This window comes from Pezoporus occidentalis, unplaced genomic scaffold (genome assembly GCF_034315485.1).
Source record: "Pezoporus occidentalis ecotype Australia unplaced genomic scaffold, CSIRO_AGI_Poc_V1 ctg200, whole genome shotgun sequence".
Lineage (NCBI taxonomy): Eukaryota > Metazoa > Chordata > Aves > Psittaciformes > Psittacidae > Pezoporus > Pezoporus occidentalis.
Window position 1 is genome coordinate 828,211 of NW_026913857.1, and position 10,679 is coordinate 838,889.

Here is a 10,679-nt window from a genome sequence, read left to right on the forward strand (position 1 = left end):
ATTACAGACACACTTTATGTCAGTACAAATGCTTTAGAGAGTGCATTTACATTTTTCTCTGTAAGCAGAAATCTATTAATTCATGAGATTTGACTCCCCCTTCTTCTCCAGGCATGACCCAGGGGTCTGACCAACACTAGAAGGACATGTAGACCCTCTTTTTTTTTTTGTTTTATCATAGCCAGGCAGATATTTTTTCACTGTTTTCATTCCTACTCTGAAAGTTTAGAGTGGTCCGAACCCAAGTTAGATTCACCTCGCCACAGAGCAACGCACAGTGACCCTCTGGATTTTCTCAAAACCTTCAGGAGGGGCTCAATAGTAATAAAAAAGTATTGCTTAGTAAGAATAAAAACACACTAGGGCAAGTGGAAAGCATTTGAAAGATGGCCTTGTCCTGCACATTGATTTACTGGAAAAAATAATCTCTGGAACTTGTAGCACGAGAGCATACTCTAGTGGCAACTGAGCAAAGAAAGTACTCTTGGTTTGTGCAGTGTTCGGCGGGAGATGCCTCCCACCTTTCAACGGGAGGCTTATTCTCTCCTGTCTCCTCCAACTCCATGACCCACGCTCAGCCCTACAGGAAATACCCAAGACAGGTAGAGAAAATAAACAGGAACTTCTAAAGTAATTTTAAAAACACAGCTTGAGACCGTATCTCTCCAAAATGGCTGTGTACTTAGAGAGTTGTCTTTTCACCAGGCTCTCTTGCAGATTTTCTCCTGAGAGACACAGTTTAGAGGAGGCAGGAGATAGGAAAAAGGAGAATAATACTTAAAGCAAATTCTATTCACCCATGGCAGTGTCATTACAAACTTGAATGAGCACAGTTATTGCAAATAAATAAAAACAATAGACCAGAACCAGTTTTACATAAGAAAATACTGAAATACTGTTCAATTAGTCCTAAGCTTTAGTTAAACCTTTTCTTTTGCCCATCAGGTGATAAGGTTAATACAGAAAGCACTCAACTGCTGTACTTGTGTAACAACAGTCAGCATCCATTTAATGAACTTATGTGTATACACATTTAGCAAAGCTTCAATATTGTCAGCGTTGGGCTGGCACAGAATTTTAATGGCAAAGTAGCCAGCCCAGTCTTCTCATAAACAATATCCCCGTGTAAAGAAAGCAGGTCCTCCTGGGGATCATTAACAATACAAATAAGCACCACTTCTATATTTAAATAAGAACTTTGGCAGTATTTCCACTGACAATATATGCCTGCCTGTGAAGCATGGAAAGGAAGATTACACTACTTTTATTTGTTCTTAAGTGGCTTGAATAAGCTGCATTTTATGACTTCTAGAGGGTTTTTGGGGGGAGGAGGGGGGAAGACCAAGCTTATATCCCACATTTACAGCAACATGAGTGCAGTAGCTAGACATGGTGCAGAGGGAATTTCCAGGTGGAATAAAGTGCACTTGCTCTAGCAAGCATCCTTCTGTCCCTAGTCATGGGGCTCTCACTGCCTACCCTATGAGTGCAGAGCTTCAAGTGGTTGAACTGTATGTTTGCTGTGATACCCCAGTGCCTTGTAAATCATCAAAATTCAAAAGACAGGTAAAGGTCTCCCAATGTTATCACAGTCATGGCCATTTTGTGCAAAACAGGACTGAGGTAGAAGCCCAAATCAGACTGTGCAGTGGGGGGAAGGAGGAAGGACGATCATGCCGGTTGTTGTCTAGTGTGGGAGAGGGGACCCAGGGGTAGTTGTGGTCAGAGTGCTGGGAGAATCTGGGGGCTCAGGTCCATAGGAAAATGGACTTGGTTCCACCGCTGACAGGGCAACTTGTTCATTATCACAAAAAATCATTTTCTTCCCCAAATAAGAAAATAGACTGAACTAATCTCCCCATTAGATCTTGTTTCCTCTGATTTTGTAACTTTCTAAGACAGACTTTATTGTCTTGCAGAAGACCTCCACTCCCTGCCTTCACCAGTCTTAGCAGCCTTCCAGCTGATTTTTTGACACAGTGAGCAGCCACAGATCCCATTTGTCTCAGCTGTTTTTTCCAGAAATCTGTCAGTAAGCTGTATGTTTTCACACCTGATTTCCTGATTATTTATCTGCATGCCTTACTGATGGACTCAAGTCTGGTGTCTAATCCGCACCGTGACTCCATAGTTCTGTTAGAGACCATGTTCTCCTGAGTACAGCTGATGCACCATATGAGGGCCCTGTTCCCTTCATCCCCAAACCACTGCATTACTCTTATATTAGTATTTGCAAGAAGGGAACACTTTTTGCTACCTCAAAACACATTTAAATGCTTTCCCTCCTTGTTTTAATTATAGGTGTAGGACACTGATTGCCATCTTGTGCCTTGGAGGCCAAACTCACAGCCCGACCTGAGAAATGCCCAAACATGGCTTGTAGCTGAAGACCTGCAACAGCAGGCAGTGCTGAAGCAGTGTCCAGTGGTTCAAACTCTGCTTTCTTCACCTACAGTTGCAGTTCCAGTAAAACTCCTCAAATAACTTGTTTAGGAAAGAATTTTTCACATTACATCCAGTCCTCTCTGTTTCATTTCCATTTGTCAAGCTGTGATCAGATTGTATCAGCTGTGGGTCGTGCTCAAGGAATTTCACAAAGGATGAATGTGAAGCAGGACAAGAATTGCAACCTCCAAAATTGCTCTCTTTACCTGGAGAAAGTGTCTTCCTACCTGGACATGCAATCTTCACTGCATTCTTACACTAAACAAATCCCCAGTGCTGCTACTAGTGATTAAGCTGCCACAGGTTGTCTTTTATTCTAGTTGAAAACTGATGGAGATTCATGTATTCTTTCATAAGGCTGTTGTATTAGTTTCATCATTAAGATGATTTGATTAGATTCATCAGTAAGATTATAGTAGGAAGCTTTTCTCCTCCAAACTACTCTGTGTGGATGAGGTTACTGGCCAGGACTGTGATATGTTGATATATGGCCAAAATTAACTTGTGAAGATGCTCAACAACATCAGGTAGTATAGAATATCAGCAGAGAAGGTGATGTAAGATGCACTTCAGCCAAGGACTCCCTTCTTTTCATCAGTAGTCTGCTCCACAAAGAAGAGGTTCATGTCCCATTGCCAGGCATGTGCTTCCTAGGAGGAAGGCAGTGAGGAACTAGATGATCTTAAGGTCCTTTCCAACCCTAACGATTCTATGATTCTATGATATAGGGCAGAGCTAGGACTGTGCTTACAACCAGTTTCTGGAGGCATATAGCCCTGCCTGCTCCTACAATTGCAAGTTAGGTCTGCTGCAGCTTTGAACTCTGGGGAGATAATGCTGCTAAATCTTCAAGAGAATGGTCCTGCAAGGGACCCTCATTTATCCATATACAAGCAGACCTGCTGATGTAAGGTCTGTTAGAGGTGTGTTAGCATGCAGGACATGCCATTTCTGAGATAGTTCATGTTACCTGGAGAGCTGTAATGTAATAAACCTAAATTTGGAGATGGAGGCTTAGCTTCAAAAACCAAACTTTTGCCAAACCTCACCATGCTTTCTTCAGTATGCTGGTGGCCGAGTGGAGTGTGTCCAAACTCAGCAGCTACATATCTGTGGGTGGCAGCAGCATCCCCAGAGCCCAGATGGACCTCTACCCTCTCCTGACCATGCTCTACTTGTTTCAGGGTCCTTTCAGATCCAGCACTTGTTCTCCTTAGAAGTCAGGAAGCACAAAAACAGAATCAAGATATTTTGGCTCTGTCACATTTCCTGTAGAAGGCCAGGCTAGGAAACAGATTAAATGGATTACATTAAATCCAGATTAAATCCTGGCATATACCCAGACCTGACTTGCCCATCACATCACCAGTTTCTCAGCACCCATGTGGCCAGAGCATTACATGAGCAGTGCATTCAAGCTAGGTGCCTTATGGAAGATGTTGTATGAAGGACCCCAAATTCAATTAATCTGCTGGACCACAACTGTGGGATATCACCAAAAAGAGCTGTGGCCCAGCAGTAAGATATTAGGTGAAGGAAGCACAGCTGTCTACATCACAAGGAAGGGCACAACTGAACACATGTTAAAACACAGCCAGGTCTCTCCTGGTGTGCCCCAAAGCCTGCTCAAGCTTGCATCTGAGCATCAGCTGGTAACCTTATATGATGGCCAAAAAGTGTTCTGGGCTATGGGCCCAGGTTTCAAACACAACCTAGATCACAGGTGTAATCAGAGCTTTTCCTGCTGAGGTGGAAGCAGAAGAACACAGCAGTTACTGTATGTCAAGCTCTCAAGAGAAATAAATGAGGTAAAATTTTCATAATCAACAGAAGCTAATGAAGATGCTGGAGGCTCTAAGGTGGCTGAGGCAAGAGGCTACAGACTATAACAAATGAAAGGGGAACAAAGGCAGCACCCCAGTAAATTGTCATGTGAATAAGGCTTTCCAGGGAGCAAAGTGGGAGATCAGACTGGTCCCATTAAGACAGAAAACTTCCAGTCTGGCACTTCCTAATCTTGGATTTGAGGTAGAGTGATCTTGCCTTGAGCATCTAACACCAAATAGGTGTTCACGATATCATGAAAACACCATTTAACATAAAGCAAGAGGCCAAGGTCTTTGCAGTGTAATGATGTTGCCTATATATATATGTAGGGCAGTTCTTGAGACCTTCAAAATCTTCATGTTACATTAACTGAAGGGGAACAGTTTCTGCATCTGCCTCCTCTCATCTCTTGCATCTAAGAGCCGAGGACAGGTGACTACAGTGTTATGTGGTCGGTAGCCACTGCAAAAACCTGCTTTTATGTTAACGTGCCTGATGTTGCAAGTACTTATAGTTTAGAAACCTCAGACTTTTCTTCCTTTGCTTTCTGTGGCCTGGTATTTTCAGGCTCCTCACAAGTCAGAATGAGAAAAATGCATCTAATTTTTCAAAGGCCAGAACTGCTGGTGCAGAAAATAGCCATGTGCTAGGGACTGAGCTCTGCTTCTGCCTTCATTGGGATAAATCCAGCATCCCACACTGCCTGCAGCTGATCTACTCCCTATTTGGTGTAACCAAAAGCAGAGTTTACCTCTTGCTGTTTTTCTATGGCATTAAGGCCTGTAAAGAAAATCCTACAAAAAGATTTAAGTGCAAACAAAATCTCCTGCTTTCCACAAATCTGTCTGAACTTACACTGCAAAGGGAAACACAGAGGAACTGAAGCCTCTTGCAGGGGATGGGGGACTCTCTAGCAGGGTCAGCTGTGCATATATTTACACATGATATTAGCAGGAAAAAAGACAAAATGGGTGCATAGTGACCCAAGGTGGTCCAAATGTTCTGCACTATCATTACTGCTGGGGTCAAAGGCATTGCTGGTTGGTGACTTGATAAGCATGATGAGCTAATGAGCAACAGCTTAATCAGCACAGATAATTCTTCTGCAATATATGAGATAATGATACCCTTTTTTCTGATTTTTAGAAACCTTGTGGATTTTTTCACTCGTAAATATGAGATAACGCTGTAGAACTTGACCTTCCCAAACAAAGCTTTTGCAGAAAGCAGTGTTATATTCACCAGTTGTCCAGGAATATGGCTATCAGCTTATCTAGGCTGGGATTTATCCACTGCAGCTGACTGACTGGAAAGAACACAAGGAAAACTGAAAGAAAAGCCTTAGAATTCATTTAATTTATGTAGACGTGGATAAAATCCATCAGGTTCTGAGTTCAGGGCATTGCTCCTGTTATTTTCTGAGGGACAACAAGGGCAAGCCGGAAGCATCTGCAGGCTCTCATCTTTCATCTGAGAAAGGACCCAGCTCCGCAGCACTTCTGGGGAATGAGGCTGTCTGCTAAACATCAAAAGCCTTGTATAACCCATCCCTTTACCTGGCACTCCCTTCCCCTACTCTGACCAAAATTACACCTCTGAGAGGCTGCCAGCAGGGTCTCCTGAAACAGCCATTCTGCCTATGGGCTGGAGATGAAGAAACACCTTTCAGACAGCCTCTCAGTGTTAAAAAGGGCCATAGCAGAGCAGGAGGAAAGCGGGACAGTCTGTGGACTCCAGGGTGGCCTCCTTGAGCTGCTGTGTTAGTCCTGCACTCCAGACAAGATGTGTCAGAAGTCCAGATTGGAGGGTGTGGAATATCCTGTCTCCCACCTCCTTTGGCTTGCTTGGATTTCTCCCTTCATGGGCCGGCTGGAATTGAAATAAAAAGTCAGCACCACGTGCTGCCAAATTCCCTCGGTTGTGGTCAAACAAGAGTGGCTGCCCATCTCCGCCTCTCGCTCATTTGTTTGTGTCTGTAATAACTGGATTTCCCAGCTGGTCTCCCAGCCCAGGACCTGCTTAACTCCAGTCAGCAAACACGAGTAGGGGAATTCAGTCCAAGCAGGCAGGTGCAGTGGCTGGATAGCTTGTGGATTTCCCTTCTGCCACAAAACAACAGTTACTGCACACATGTTGCAAAGATAAGCATTGTTTGCCATCAATAGAGAAAAAGCCAGAGGCTCGCTGCAATTTGGAAGTCTTGCTGTCAAAGAGATGCGAGAGCAAAAACTGCGTGTGAAAATAAGGGAGGATGTGCTCTCAGCAGCTGAGGAATAAAAGAGAAGCATTTTGGCTTCAGCTTCTTGCAAACAAGGAATGCATCTCCCCTGGAGATGGTGGGTGTGGGGTTACATCTGTGTCCAGCACTGACAGGAGCATTTCTGGAGTGTTAGGCTCAGGTTAGGCTTCCCAAGGAGACTTCTTAAAACATAGGAGAGATCTACAATTGCTGTAAGCAACAGTAGGGGTACAAAAAAACCGTTCAAAGTTCCATTTAGCAATCTACAGCTTAGCAGAGAGGAGGGTAGGCAGCAACTTGACTGTGGTCTGTAAGTACCCCATGAGGAGAGATTTCTGACACTGGAAGCCTGATTAATTGAGCGGACAAAAATGTAGCGAGCCTTAAGTGCTAAAAGCTGCAATTAGATAAACTACACCTAGAAGTAAGGTGAATGGTCCTGGTTGAAGGAAATTAAATGCTGGAGAAATATGCTGGGGGTGGCAAGTCCTGGTTCACTCTTCTGTGTGGTGATGGCCATCCAGACCACATTTTCCTCTTCATGTTCCCCATTTCTTTTCAAAGCTCCCTTTTGTCTTTCCCAGGGGATGCAGAAGACATTAGGGATTGAGATGATTTAAATGTTCCCTCAAAACATGCATAGAGACAAAGACAATAACGAGAGCTCAACAGAAGGTGCAGGCCAGCATGATTCAGTGTTTACCTGCCAGGATACCCCAATTCCCAGACCAGCTGGGAACACTTGGCTTTCCATTAAAACATTTGCTTCGGTGAAGGAGACTCCAGATTTCTTCCCCTATCCCATGCAATGTTTTTGAGGGACTGAGTGGCCCAGCCCCATGTATAATAGGTGGCCGGGATGTATGAACAGTACCACCAGCAGAACTGGCCTTATTCCACCCCATAAAGCAGCACTCACTCTTGAAGTCCGTGGAGTTCCAGGAGGCTAAGGCTTGGAGGAAAATAAGACCTCCTGTTTCTAACAGCTTCTAATCCCTGCCCTCCATAATCAGTTTTAAAATGGCCATCAAATCTTCCCTCTGCCTCTAATTGAAAAAGTGATGTCAGCAGTAATCTGCTGCCCCAATTTATCCCCATATATTTGGGCAGTTTGAGCTAATGCATTGTTTCGTAAACATATGTTTTAATGTGGTCGTGCGCTTGCGCACACAAAGAGAAAGCTCTGAGCATGCTGCACTGGTTACAGAGACTAATGCCTTAAATATTACTTTTAATACTAATGTCAGATTATTTAAAACATAATCCATTCTCCTGATTGGACCTAATGTAAGCAGGAGGATAAAAGGGCTTCTATCCATGCATTAACACATTTCATGGAGTGTAAAGCCACTTTCTTCCTCTTAAAACATAAGGTCAGGAACTAATAGAATCTGTACTTCAAGTGGGTTTTAAAAACATATTACATAGAAAGTTTAGTGAAAGTTAATCTGTTGATAGGTGTTGGCTGGAGCTGTGTGGGTAAACAAGAAATAAATGTAATTCACATGCATTTTTTCCTGTTAAAAAACTATCTGTGCACTTTAAAACATTTATGTTTAAATAGAGCAGAGACCAGCACTAAGAAGCACTCAGCCCAAAGCAGCTTTATGTAAATGTGTCGTAAAGGACTAAAATAAAGTAAGCTACCCAAATCTCCCAAAGATAAAGGGAGAAGGGCTCTGACCCTGTGTGAATTCTCTCCTCATTCCAACCACGTGCCATTCCTGAGCCTCATTCCTATCGCCCCTTCTTGTGCACCTCTCCATGGCAGCATTCCCTGTCTCCCTCCAGGCTCTCCCACAAATCTGCTTCATGCTTGGACAGCGTTGGAGCTTGGGGACAGTTTGGCAGTGTCAGCATGACATTCCTGGCACCCTAGTCCTGACCAGCGGGTCTGTCACCTCTCCATCATGTTTTGCCAGCTTCCTCCTTACCAACTGTAGGACCTCCTCAGCCACACGTTCCCACTGTGGTGGACTGCATTGTTTTCAAACCCAGCCCCCTTTGCCCAGCCTCTGGAGAGCAGTTTGAAAAGCCCAAGCCAGGTGCTGAAGCAGACAATATCCACAAGAGGCTGATCTTTGCACAGGACCTGCAAATTTGGCAAAACCATAATTTTTAAGCAGCCTCAGCTCACTGACATTGGTGGAGGCCAGGTGGCTGATTCGGCTGCAACTCATTTAATTGCTTAACTGGAGGTTTTGGAGGACTGGCAGGCAATTCAGAAAGCAGGCTTTGGAGCACAGAGCTAGGGTGATGGTCCTCCCTGGGGGGAAGCATGCAGCCAGATGCCCAACTCTATCTCTTCCTTGCACCAACAGCACATCTTCTAGGCTGCTCCACCACCACCCTGTTTAAAGCAGGAACCATTTGGTTCCCCTAAAATGGAACTAAGAGTTGCTGCAAGGGGTGCCAGCTGACAAGGGAGGGAGATGAGAAGGCAGTGAGAGAAAAGGGAGATACAAGCTTGAGCTGGCAGGCACTGGGACTTGGCCCCTGTGCTCCCAGCTACATGCCAGAGATTTAAGCTTCATAAACAGTCTCCAGTCACCAGAAAGAGATTGATGACACATGGATTTCATACATTCAGCGAACAAAGAAAAGCTTCCTATGACTGCATGTGATTAGCAGAATTTGTGTGCTGTTACTTATAGCAGGGGTCCTGGAGGAGATGAGATGACAGCAAGGGAGTGTGTTCAAATCCTTGCAACATCACTATGAGTAATCTATGGCCATGATCATCTTGATGACATTGGAGAGGGCAGACTCCCTCGAAGAGCCAGGCAAGAGACCTAGGAAGGGCATTGTATGACTGGGGCGACCCATGGGAGAGCAACAGGGATAGGACCTGGAGCGAATTCACATCCAAGTGGGCCCAGACCCTCCCTATAATGGAGACAAGAAATTCCCCTCCTTCTCTGTCTTTTCAGTGGCACATGTTGCGACAAGTCTTTTACGCAGCTGCCCAAAGATGGCACGGGTCCCTTACTACAACTACAGGAATACTTGCACCCTAAGGGTTATCTGGCACTACATGTGTGGCGGTGTGGCCTCTTCTCCATTGCCAAAATGAAGGTGACACCTTGTTAGGAAAGTCAAAGCTTTTAGTTCTGTGGCTGCAAGCTGTGCTGAGACTCAGGGGATTCGGGGTATCCCCCTGACTCTCTCTTTCATAGGATCCCGCTGTCCCATCCCTACTTAGCATCACACAAAAGCATAGGGAGGAGGCTGTCCATGCACACATGGATGGGGCTAGAAGCTGTGTGGTTGAAGCAAAGAAAGGCAGTCCACCCAGTCTGGCACAGCCTGCTTCATTGGGGGTTTAGAGACACTCCATGAAGTCTAGAGAAGAAATAGTTGTGCAGAGTATTGGAGGAAAGGACAGATAAGTGTCAAAAGTTTGCCTATCCTTATCCCTGCCAGTTCCAGGGAAATGTGAAACAAAATGATTTGGCATTTTCCACCCTGTCATGCAATACATGGGCAACATAAGCAACACTTGCCGGTGTGGAAATAAGTTGCTGATGCTGTCTTCAATCCAGAAACCTTGGGCTGCTACAAATCCTTTGGCCAATTAGTCTAGGACCACCAAAATCCCTTAGGAGAGCAGGATAGGGGCAGATAATGGCTTTATGTCTGATTTATTTTGGCAAGAGCTTCACAGCAAAGGGATGAAGTGGGGACATGGTGGGACTTTTCATCCTTGCAACAGAGCATTCTTTCTCTAGGCAGGCAGAGCGGGGCTAGGCTGGTGATGAAATGCCCTGAGGGAACATGTTGCCCACCTGAAGGGAAAGTAAGGGATTTTATGAATAAAACCATGCCTGGCTCCTGGGTAGCAAAAGGTACGGGAGTGGGGATGTAGAAGGAAAAACTCAGCACTTGGCCCTTCAGGGAAGACAAGCAACAGCTTGGCCATGTTTGAACCCTTTAATCTATGTCATTTTAATTTACAGGCCATAGAGAGGAGCTGATTAAAATATGTTTTCATTGAAATGTAGCTATGTACATTGAAATATTACCCTCTTACTCAAGGACCAGCTCTTGAATTCTTCATTTAGTTTGTTTTTAGCCTTTCTTTGCTTGCCTCTGGTTTGGTTTGCTCCCTGGCTGTTACATCAATTAATGTGTAGAATCCTGTAAAGACTTGGCTAAAGCATTAATGAGA